This window comes from Diabrotica virgifera, chromosome 7 (assembly GCF_917563875.1).
Source record: "Diabrotica virgifera virgifera chromosome 7, PGI_DIABVI_V3a".
NCBI lineage: Eukaryota > Metazoa > Arthropoda > Insecta > Coleoptera > Chrysomelidae > Diabrotica > Diabrotica virgifera.
Window position 1 is genome coordinate 180,351,568 of NC_065449.1, and position 12,857 is coordinate 180,364,424.

Below are 12,857 nucleotides of genomic sequence, written 5' to 3' on the forward strand. Positions count from 1 at the left end.
TATTGTAGAAAAATTAACATATTCACTCGCAAATAACTCGAAAAGTATTAACTTGGCGAAAAAACTTTATAGAACAAAAGTTGCTTAGAATTAGTCATTTTATCTATTTCCGGACTTATTTCGAACATATATTTTTTACCCCCAAAAGGGGGTGAAATTCACCCCTAGGGCAAAAGCACACGTTGGCACAATATCACTTTATTTCTTTGACTTGTTAGCTATGTGTATGCCAAATTTCATGTCAATCTAAGTGGTTCTTTAAAATTGAGAGGTTTTGCAATATTTTAGCTTTAAAGAACGTACTAAAATGGACGAAGCGTTGGGATAGTGGAACATCGCGAAAATGCAAAATGAGGAAATCCGAGAAAACTACGTACAGGAAATGAAACAACATCTAAATATATAAGGCAAGACAGAGCAATGATGTCCAAAGGATGTGGCAACAAATGGAAAGATCAACTACAGAGACAACAGAACTAATAATAGGAAAAAACAACACGAGAACAAGAAAATAGTTTGATTAAGAATGCGAAGAAAATCTAACAAGACAGACAGAAAAAGCGAAACATTATGCTTTCACAAAACACAGCAGAAAGTAAAGAAACATCACAACGAGAAACAAGAAAATTAAATAGAGAGAAAAAAGGAAATACGAATATGATATTTACACTAAAAATTTCGTTGGAAAAAAGGGTAGGTACAGTGGAACACGTGTAGCCTTGATAGATCTTAAAAACCAGATGACAATGTACATATTGTGTGATTATGGCAGAAATGCAAAATCTAGGTTTCGGGACAATGTTCTGCTGCAATCCGCGCATGCAGAAAAAATTGCTCATCTGCCAAGAGTCACGAACAACGAATTCAAAAAACAAATAAATCGTGCAGTTTTTAAAGTGCTACCTTCAGTGGCATAGTTAGGGTGGGGCGGAGGGGGCGGTCCGCCCCGGGTCCGCCCCAGATTACAAGCGACCCGAGCAACCCGATCACAAAAGATTAAATCGTTAATTCGTAACTTTACCCACTTTACAATCAAAATACAATTCGATATTATTTTGTGAACACACAAAACCGAGTTTTTTGTCAGAAAAATCACAACCCAGGTGTGGACAAAAATTGGCGCCGTCTATTTGCGAATCCATTGGCGACATCCACTCGCTTAAATTGGACAATACTCGAGAATCAGTGCGGTTTGCTTCCTTACCCTCTTCCCGATACGACTTTGCATGTTCTATCTCGATCCATATCGATCAAATAATGTCTGAAGTGATTCGACATGTGAAAATTGATAATAGAAAACTCGAGGTAAAGAGGCATTTCTCGGATTTTTTCTGTTAAGAGGAAAAAAAGCAGTTGATCTTAGTAACGAAATTCTCAAGAAGCTTGAAAATGATGGTTTAGATTAGAGGAGTACAAGCTGTTATAGCAAAAAAAACAAAAAGGCCATTTTCTTTGGATGTATTGATCATTCAATTAATTTAGGTATGTGACCAGCACCCTTTTGCACAAAATACATCCTGTGTAACATGTTTCGGAACTGTAGAGAAAATTTTTAATTTTTGAAGATATTCTTCTTTAGCGGCGAATCGATTGAGGGTAAAATTTGATTGATCCGCGCGCATATGCACACCGACAGTATGGTATTAGTCGTTATACGGGCTCTGATTGGGTGTTGAAATTTTGAAATGATCTGTCAATAATTGTTCAATATGGAGGTTATCGGTAAACAAAAATATTGTATAATATTAGTTTTTATTAATGTGTGGACAGAAATAAAATCAAATTTATAATTATAGTGACTTTTTAAATAGTTTTGAAAAGCCGCAGGTACGTAATTCTAAATGTTTCAGTTGGAAATACCTAATAGTTTCAATACCTATCTATTTGGAAAATGTAAACAAACTAATGTAGTTACCTATTAGTAGGCAATGCTTTAATTTACATAATCTGATTACGAACAAACTTTCTACAAATCTTCATCTCATATATCGTTTTCTTACTCTATATTTTGTTGTATTTTATTTCGACAAAAATCAAACTAATAATTTTATTAAATTCATATAAATTTATGGTGTAAACGTTTAGTTTGTGTATATTCCCACATGACGTATACGCGAATGTGGTGCAGTTTGAAATGCCGTCAACTTTCGTACGGCGCGGTAGACGTGAAGTGGGTTCAAGCCCCAAGCAAGTTATTATTTTTTTTATTTTTTTTTATAGATTTTATGATTGTAAGTATATTATTATATAATTTTTGAAGATATTCTTCTTTTTTGAAAGTGGTAGATAAGAAAGTTAGTTTGATTTTTAAATAAAATAAGTACAAATAACCTTTTAAGTATATTTACTTCGTTTAAATTACCTCTAATATAATAGAAGAATATCTTCTTACGTGCGTACAAAGTACACACACATTCTTTTTTTTCTGCTTTCACTAGCCGCTGGGAAGTGCTTATTGCACAGCATTAAGTGCTTATTGCACAGCTTAACACAGCAAAGCATTTGTTAAACGACTTTCCACAATGAGTTGGAATGCTCACTATGATGCAATTAAAGTATTGTCAGAACATTTTGATAGTGTTGTTGCTGCAATTGGAAAATTATGTCATCCACAAGAAAATTTAGTATAATTTTATATTTCTTTGTTATCTTTTCTTTTGTAATGATGTACTAAGAAAAATAAATTTTTGTCAGATTGAACTGCAAAGTAAAGCATAACCGTTGATAAATCAGCGACCAAAATAGGGGGCTTCGATTTTAGATTGAAGAAAAACGTAGTCATGTTATAGATAAAGCAATACATAGATTTTGCCACGAAAAAATGCGAGGACTACGGCATTCCCAAACGAAAGACGAATTCGACGTCAAAAACAAATGGATGGTGAGTTAGCTACTGATACAGAACTTACATTTCGAACCGAACTTCAAAATGACCGACCTGATCAACGTCCATTCATGATGTGGCTTCATTGTTTTAGGTTGTGCAGACACACAGTTTGCTTTCCGCGAACAGTGAACAGTTGAAATTAGCTATTTCAACATTTTGTAACTTTTATCATGAAGAGGTATCATGCATGAAGAGATATTTATCATAAGAGAAGCAGACCTCCTGCTCGAAATACCAAGACTCAGAAGACATTTACAAGCGTCCAATATTACAGCCGCTAAATGGTTAGCTGTAGACTTTTTAAAATTCACTGTGAAGTTCTTGGTTTATTAACTATTGAACATGAAGTCACATAATACATAGATATAGAAGACGTGATTTTAGTATTTCAGAGTTTGCCCCTATTAAAGCTAAAAAATATATTTTAATTAATTCGTATAATGTAAAACAAAAAATAAATAAATTGTTATATACCATTTACTGCAATTATTTCATTAACTATAATTCTTAATTTTTCATTATTCAAAACATGAGTTTATCTTTCGTTAATTTTAACAATCTCTATTATTAGGATTTGGGGTGATACCATGGATTACCGCCCCGGGTGTCACCCATTCTAGCTACGCCACGTATCTCAATTTTCAATTACATGAAATTTTCATTAAAATATTTCATATAAAAGTAGAAAAAAATTATACAATAAATTATAAAGCAATGTATGCATTATAGCTATGCTATAATACTATAATAGCTATGCTTACTATTAAAAATGCAATAATATGCATGATTTGTCATACACTCATGTATTATGTATACTCCTGGCTAACTTCATGAAGTGAACTAAACAAAGAGACACAAACAATAATAAATGTGCAAATCAATAAGTTTTGAATAGAACGGAACGGTTTGTGAGGATTATTTAGTTATATAAAACTGGACGGAGAGATGAAAACTAGAGCAAACATCAAGAATTCCAAATAATGTAACCAAAATATTACGTACAGGTTTTAATATAGTGTTAACTAGAAAAATACAAAATCCAAATAAATAAAAGTTTATTGATCCATAACAATAACGCAGCGTAATAATACTAGGGAGTTTTTTACAAAACCTATAAGGTTAAGGCGTAAGAAGTAAATATAGAGATATTACATTAAAACCCCATAATGCACAGTTTTTTTGAAAAAGACCGCCCAAAAGAATCAATTTGCTTTTAATGAAAAAAGTTATATAAGTGCGCAGATCAGGCCAACGATTACCTACTTGCGTTTATCCGATTACTGAAAAGATCGTCACGAAACTGTCACTGGACGATAACAATTTTTGTTGGAACAAGTACGATGCGATCAACGATCATCTTTTTGTTGGAACGTATTTTTTTTACTGCGCAGGAGCGTGATCGTTACATGACTGTTTTTCGTTGTGTTGGAACAAACCTATTATTATTACATTATATTTTAGTAAAATATATATTGAAAAATGAGCGAATCAGAATATGAATATGCACATTTGTCGGAAAGCGGCTCACAAGGAAGAGATTAGTCGTAAGTGATAAGTAGAAAAAAGATATATTTCTTTGCTTTCACATTGTTATTTTTAGGGAGCGGATTTTATGCTAAATGCATATTGCATGCATATTTCGCATATTTGAGAACTTTACTAAATTTTGCATATTTTTAAAGAAACTTGCATATTTTGTGCATATTTAAAAACATTTAAGTCCAAAAAAAAATTTGAAATTTTTAATTCGACACAAAATATTTCCCCGCACAGGCTGTCGTATGTATTAATTCGAGAACTACCTGAAGAGAGACGGTTCATTCACTGCCTTTTCATTTTTTCTTAGAAAATACCCGATCTTTACACAAAGTACTTATAGTGCTTATAGTACGTCGTTATTGTAGGATGTTAAAATAATGAAGGATGGTTTACCGGGAAATCCGAATTTTATTTACTTTTATTATATTTAGTACAATTTGTATCACAATTTAGTAGGTACCTAGAATTCTGGTGATTCTTTTAAATCCCCTATTAAGAGAATTTACACTTTTAACCATAGTTTTACGATTTTCTAAAGGAAATTGAAATATTCATGCTTTAGATCAGATCCCGTCTTTAAACGGCTTTAAAACTTTGGAGGACATATGCGAAATTTTTAATGGAAATTTTGAAATTGATTTTGGTGCAGAATTTTCGGCTTTAACAAGTTATTTTAAATACGCCCCAATTACTTCTGTTGATGTTGAAAGGAGTTTTTCAAGTTATAAAAATATTTTATCTGATCAAAGAAAATGTTTCCTCGAAAAAAATTTGGAAAAACACATTGTAGTGAATTATAATCGAAGATATATATAGGGATATTGTTGTTTTATTTTAAATAGGTAACTATTGGTATCAGTTTTTGTAAAAAATGTGAATAAATTGCATATATAAAAAATAATAATTTTATTTGAAAGATAATAAATAAGATTGCCCCCCCCCGCCCCCTATAAAAGAACCCCCTAGAATAGAATATAACAGAAATTTGTGGTTTCTCGAAATGCGCATGTTTTGAATTTTCGTGCATATCTTGCGCATATTTCGTAATTTTTTACTGCATATATATGCGCATATTTCATCAAAATTGATCGCATATAAATCCGCTCCCTAGTTATTTTAAATTCTCGATTACATTCGAATGTGAAAATATAACATAAAAAATACAACGCCTCTCGAATTATTTCGAGTGTGCACAGTTTTGACCGTTTAGCATGCTTGAGTTAGCTCGAGTATGCACGTTAAGGGGTTAAACCTTAAAATCAGATTAATACGTTGCTGTTGCATATTTTCCATATTACTGTAGGTATGACATGGAGAGCTGGACCCTTACAGAGGCACTAATGAAAAAATTGGAGGCCTTTGACAAGTGGATCTATCGACTAATATTGCGGATAAGTTGGGTTGATCGAATGAGAAATGAAAAATAGTTTTCCATTGAATGAAAAAGAGCACAGAACTAACAAAAACAATAAAAATTCGAAAATTACAGTCACGAAAGGAACGACAGCGAATAAGACAAAACATTACCATAAACGATCATAATTTTGAGGTGGTCAAAGAATTCAAATACCTAGGAAAACAATTACCAGTGACAACACAGGAGAACGAGAGGTTGAAATACGAATACTGGCGGGGAATAAATCTTTCTTTGTCGTTCAACATTTAATGAGGTCAAAGCTTCTCTCAAATGCGAAGCAAAATCTTGCGAGTTATTTATTGTCCTTACAGGGACAGTGACATGGGAAATAGTAGCACAGGATCGGAATCAATGGAAGATAATAGTAAACGCGGCAAAGAACCAACGAGCCAAACCATAAGGATGATAATGAATGAGACATCCAGAGAGGTATAACCTTCGACACCTCATCTTCTTCTTGCAGTACCGTCTTCTATCGGAGGTTGGCTACCATCACAGCAATCTTAATTTAGTTGGCTGCAGCTCTGAACAACTGTATTGAACTGTACCCATACCACTCCCTTAAATTTCGCAACCAGGAAATCCTCCTACGTCCCACAGTTCTCTTTCCCGAGATTTTTCCTTGGATTATGAGTCTTAGCAGAGAGTACTGTTCTCCTCTCATTATGTGCCCTAGATATTCCAGTTTTTTCGTTTGTATGGTTTTTATGACTTCGCATTCCTTCCCCATCTTCAGCAAAACATCTTGATTTGTTACTCTCTGTCCATGGTATTTTCCACATTCTCCTGTAGCACCACATCTCGAATGCCTCAATGTTTTTGATGTTTATCTTTTTCAGTGTCCAAGCTTCCATGCCGTACAGCAGAACGGAGAAAACATAACACCTTAACATTCTCGTTCTTAAGTTTATATTTATGTCCCGGCTGCATAGGAACTTTTTCATTTTGACAAATGATTGTCTCGCTATCTCTATTCGCCTCTTAATTTCTCTTGTCTGGTCATTAGTATCAGTAAACCAAACCCCTAAATATTTGTAGGATGTAACTCTTTCAACTGGCTGATTATTTATGGTTAAATTCACATTGATGTATAGCTTCTTTGTTACAATCATGAATTTAGTATTTTTGATGTTCAGTTTTAGACCATACTTATTGGTATGAGTGTTTATGTTTTCCATCAAATACTGTAAATTTGCTAAGTTATCTGTTACTATTAGCGTGTCATCAGCGTATCGTATATTGTTAATTAACTCTCCGTTAATGTGCATACCAATGTTTTGCTCTAGGAGCGCTTCCTGACATATTCCTTGACCTCATAATAAAGGGTAAAATCTCCGAAAGAATCGGCCCAGGCTGAAGAAGTACATCCTGGCTCCGAAATTGCCGGAAATGGTATCAAGAGCACCGCTAATCTGTTTCAAGCTACCATGAACAAAGTTATTATTGTCAATATGATCGCTAATGTTAGAGAGGTGTACTGAAAGAAAAAGAAGAAATAAATACTAGCTCTAGAAAAACATTTAAAGAAACACATCGAGAAAGTTTGGCTATGCTGATGACTGGGCCTACAAGGAGTAAATCATTTGAAGACATTGAGGAAACCCTAACGAAGGATTTAGCCACACTGGGAAAGTTCTTACCTAATGTTGTATGCCTATTTTGTACCATTCTTACGTATATAATATTAATTGATGTCGCCATTTGCCCAATTCTCAAATTCCTTGAATATTAATGTGTTTTTCAACCTATCCTAAGCAGGTATAATAATCCCTTGCACCTGCAATGGTGGAGCTACTTTTAATCTTTCTTATTATTGTCTCTTGCACAATCATCTGTTAAAATCTTATTCTTTACTAGAAATAAATAGTCGTTTTTGTCACTTTTGTCATGCCATATTTTAATTTGTAGATATTAAGGATTTGAAATTAAATATATGTATGCTATTTTGCTATTTTCTGTGTTATTTTACTGGTTTTAAGTAGCGGCCAATCTTCTCTCACTTCACTCTTGGAGACAATCCTAATCCTAATTAATCATGGAAAGCTTTTCTTTTATTCTCAAACAGACCGGTTTGAGGTGCATACAAACAACATTCAACACTTCTTTATCAAGTACAAATCTCACTGTAATCTCTTTATTATAGAATTCGTTCTTACAACTTCTACTACGTTATCTTTCATTTCTCGGTTAGCAAATAAACAAACTACATTTTTAAGAGTGTAACTTTTAGTGTACTAGGTACAGTGTATATACCACAATATCGGTGTATCCTTCACCTAGTTCTTTCATCCCTTTCATCCTTTTCACCTCGTCTCTTGAATGCAAGAAATTTGCACTCTCCTTCTTTTAAAGTGCATCTGCTAACTCCACATACTCTTACCTATACGACTTCCAAGATTCCAAGAGCATGCTGATTTTTTTTACTTTTTTCAGGAAAATACACTATTTGTGTTATTAATATTATTACCGCTATTAATATGCGGTATTTCTGGTTTTTAATTACTGTTACGTAAAAACATTCAATTGTAATTACTTTCTTGATACGTTCCAGATTAAACGCTACCAGGTTTTCACCTGTATAGAATTATCTCGAAGCGTTAACACCAATTTAAGTTTTTGTGGCGTTAACTCTGCACCAAATTACGGGATTCCTGGCGCAGTCTGCCACATAGCAACTATTAAGACTGACATGTAAATCAGTGTAACGCTAAACTGTTTACGCCAAGTTAGAAAGTTGGAATTAATCAAATAATTAAATGTATTTAAAAAATAAAAAAAAAAAAAAAAAAAATGAATAACCACTTTCAATTTCGTTGCAAAACGAAAATACAGCCGAACCATATTCCAGTCCAATCAGAGAGTGCTGCAAGCACCTCTACCGGTTTCGAAACTTATTAGTCTCTCATCAGGAGGCACATATGCTGCTCTCCCTGATCCAACCAAAACAAACCCCAGCGTGCAGTCCCGAATTGCAACGAACGAAATGGCATAGATGCCCTAGCGGCAACTGCTAGCAAAAGACTAAGTTTTCACTCTAATGGCATATAACATATCCCACCAGAATGAAAACAATGGGAACCTTCTCTGGTTACACCTCCGAGGCTTCTACAATTTGCAAGCCATACGGATGCTGAGACTAAGGAAGATGAGGGAATTCTACAATTTACAATTCACGTCACATCTGCTCAGCGCGGTAAAGTTCCAACGAGACTGGTTCCCTTCATACTCCACACAGAGTAAATGTAAATAAAAAATGAATAACCACTTTCAATTTCGTTGCAAAACGAAAATACAGCCGAACCATATTCCAGTCCAATCAGAGAGTGCTGCAAGCACCTCTACCGGTTTCGAAACTTATTAGTCTCTCATCAGGAGGCACATATGCTGCTCTCCCTGATCCAACCAAAACAAACCCCAGCGTGCAGTCCCGAATTGCAACGAACGAAATGGCATAGATGCCCTAGCGGCAACTGCTAGCAAAAGACTAAGTTTTCACTCTAATGGCATATAACATATCCCACCAGAATGAAAACAATGGGAACCTTCTCTGGTTACACCTCCGAGGCTTCTACAATTTGCAAGCCATACGGATGCTGAGACTAAGGAAGATGAGGGAATTCTACAATTTACAATTCACGTCACATCTGCTCAGCGCGGTAAAGTTCCAACGAGACTGGTTCCCTTCATACTCCACACAGAGTAAATGTAAATAAAAAATGAATAACCACTTTCAATTTCGTTGCAAAACGAAAATACAGCCGAACCATATTCCAGTCCAATCAGAGAGTGCTGCAAGCACCTCTACCGGTTTCGAAACTTATTAGTCTCTCATCAGGAGGCACATATGCTGCTCTCCCTGATCCAACCAAAACAAACCCCAGCGTGCAGTCCCGAATTGCAACGAACGAAATGGCATAGATGCCCTAGCGGCAACTGCTAGCAAAAGACTAAGTTTTCACTCTAATGGCATATAACATATCCCACCAGAATGAAAACAATGGGAACCTTCTCTGGTTACACCTCCGAGGCTTCTACAATTTGCAAGCCATACGGATGCTGAGACTAAGGAAGATGAGGGAATTCTACAATTTACAATTCACGTCACATCTGCTCAGCGCGGTAAAGTTCCAACGAGACTGGTTCCCTTCATACTCCACACAGAGTAAATGTAAATAAAAAATGAATAACCACTTTCAATTTCGTTGCAAAACGAAAATACAGCCGAACCATATTCCAGTCCAATCAGAGAGTGCTGCAAGCACCTCTACCGGTTTCGAAACTTATTAGTCTCTCATCAGGAGGCACATATGCTGCTCTCCCTGATCCAACCAAAACAAACCCCAGCGTGCAGTCCCGAATTGCAACGAACGAAATGGCATAGATGCCCTAGCGGCAACTGCTAGCAAAAGACTAAGTTTTCACTCTAATGGCATATAACATATCCCACCAGAATGAAAACAATGGGAACCTTCTCTGGTTACACCTCCGAGGCTTCTACAATTTGCAAGCCATACGGATGCTGAGACTAAGGAAGATGAGGGAATTCTACAATTTACAATTCACGTCACATCTGCTCAGCGCGGTAAAGTTCCAACGAGACTGGTTCCCTTCATACTCCACACAGAGTAAATGTAAATAAAAAATGAATAACCACTTTCAATTTCGTTGCAAAACGAAAATACAGCCGAACCATATTCCAGTCCAATCAGAGAGTGCTGCAAGCACCTCTACCGGTTTCGAAACTTATTAGTCTCTCATCAGGAGGCACATATGCTGCTCTCCCTGATCCAACCAAAACAAACCCCAGCGTGCAGTCCCGAATTGCAACGAACGAAATGGCATAGATGCCCTAGCGGCAACTGCTAGCAAAAGACTAAGTTTTCACTCTAATGGCATATAACATATCCCACCAGAATGAAAACAATGGGAACCTTCTCTGGTTACACCTCCGAGGCTTCTACAATTTGCAAGCCATACGGATGCTGAGACTAAGGAAGATGAGGGAATTCTACAATTTACAATTCACGTCACATCTGCTCAGCGCGGTAAAGTTCCAACGAGACTGGTTCCCTTCATACTCCACACAGAGTAAATGTAAATAAAAAATGAATAACCACTTTCAATTTCGTTGCAAAACGAAAATACAGCCGAACCATATTCCAGTCCAATCAGAGAGTGCTGCAAGCACCTCTACCGGTTTCGAAACTTATTAGTCTCTCATCAGGAGGCACATATGCTGCTCTCCCTGATCCAACCAAAACAAACCCCAGCGTGCAGTCCCGAATTGCAACGAACGAAATGGCATAGATGCCCTAGCGGCAACTGCTAGCAAAAGACTAAGTTTTCACTCTAATGGCATATAACATATCCCACCAGAATGAAAACAATGGGAACCTTCTCTGGTTACACCTCCGAGGCTTCTACAATTTGCAAGCCATACGGATGCTGAGACTAAGGAAGATGAGGGAATTCTACAATTTACAATTCACGTCACATCTGCTCAGCGCGGTAAAGTTCCAACGAGACTGGTTCCCTTCATACTCCACACAGAGTAAATGTAAATAAAAAATATGAATAACCACTTTCAATTTCGTTGCAAAACGAAAATACAGCCGAACCATATTCCAGTCCAATCAGAGAGTGCTGCAAGCACCTCTACCGGTTTCGAAACTTATTAGTCTCTCATCAGGAGGCACATATGCTGCTCTCCCTGATCCAACCAAAACAAACCCCAGCGTGCAGTCCCGAATTGCAACGAACGAAATGGCATAGATGCCCTAGCGGCAACTGCTAGCAAAAGACTAAGTTTTCACTCTAATGGCATATAACATATCCCACCAGAATGAAAACAATGGGAACCTTCTCTGGTTACACCTCCGAGGCTTCTACAATTTGCAAGCCATACGGATGCTGAGACTAAGGAAGATGAGGGAATTCTACAATTTACAATTCACGTCACATCTGCTCAGCGCGGTAAAGTTCCAACGAGACTGGTTCCCTTCATACTCCACACAGAGTAAATGTAAATAAAAAATGAATAACCACTTTCAATTTCGTTGCAAAACGAAAATACAGCCGAACCATATTCCAGTCCAATCAGAGAGTGCTGCAAGCACCTCTACCGGTTTCGAAACTTATTAGTCTCTCATCAGGAGGCACATATGCTGCTCTCCCTGATCCAACCAAAACAAACCCCAGCGTGCAGTCCCGAATTGCAACGAACGAAATGGCATAGATGCCCTAGCGGCAACTGCTAGCAAAAGACTAAGTTTTCACTCTAATGGCATATAACATATCCCACCAGAATGAAAACAATGGGAACCTTCTCTGGTTACACCTCCGAGGCTTCTACAATTTGCAAGCCATACGGATGCTGAGACTAAGGAAGATGAGGGAATTCTACAATTTACAATTCACGTCACATCTGCTCAGCGCGGTAAAGTTCCAACGAGACTGGTTCCCTTCATACTCCACACAGAGTAAATGTAAATAAAAAATGAATAACCACTTTCAATTTCGTTGCAAAACGAAAATACAGCCGAACCATATTCCAGTCCAATCAGAGAGTGCTGCAAGCACCTCTACCGGTTTCGAAACTTATTAGTCTCTCATCAGGAGGCACATATGCTGCTCTCCCTGATCCAACCAAAACAAACCCCAGCGTGCAGTCCCGAATTGCAACGAACGAAATGGCATAGATGCCCTAGCGGCAACTGCTAGCAAAAGACTAAGTTTTCACTCTAATGGCATATAACATATCCCACCAGAATGAAAACAATGGGAACCTTCTCTGGTTACACCTCCGAGGCTTCTACAATTTGCAAGCCATACGGATGCTGAGACTAAGGAAGATGAGGGAATTCTACAATTTACAATTCACGTCACATCTGCTCAGCGCGGTAAAGTTCCAACGAGACTGGTTCCCTTCATACTCCACACAGAGTAAATGTAAATAAAAAATGAATAACCACTTTCAATTTCGTTGCAAAACGAAAATACAGCCGAACCATATTC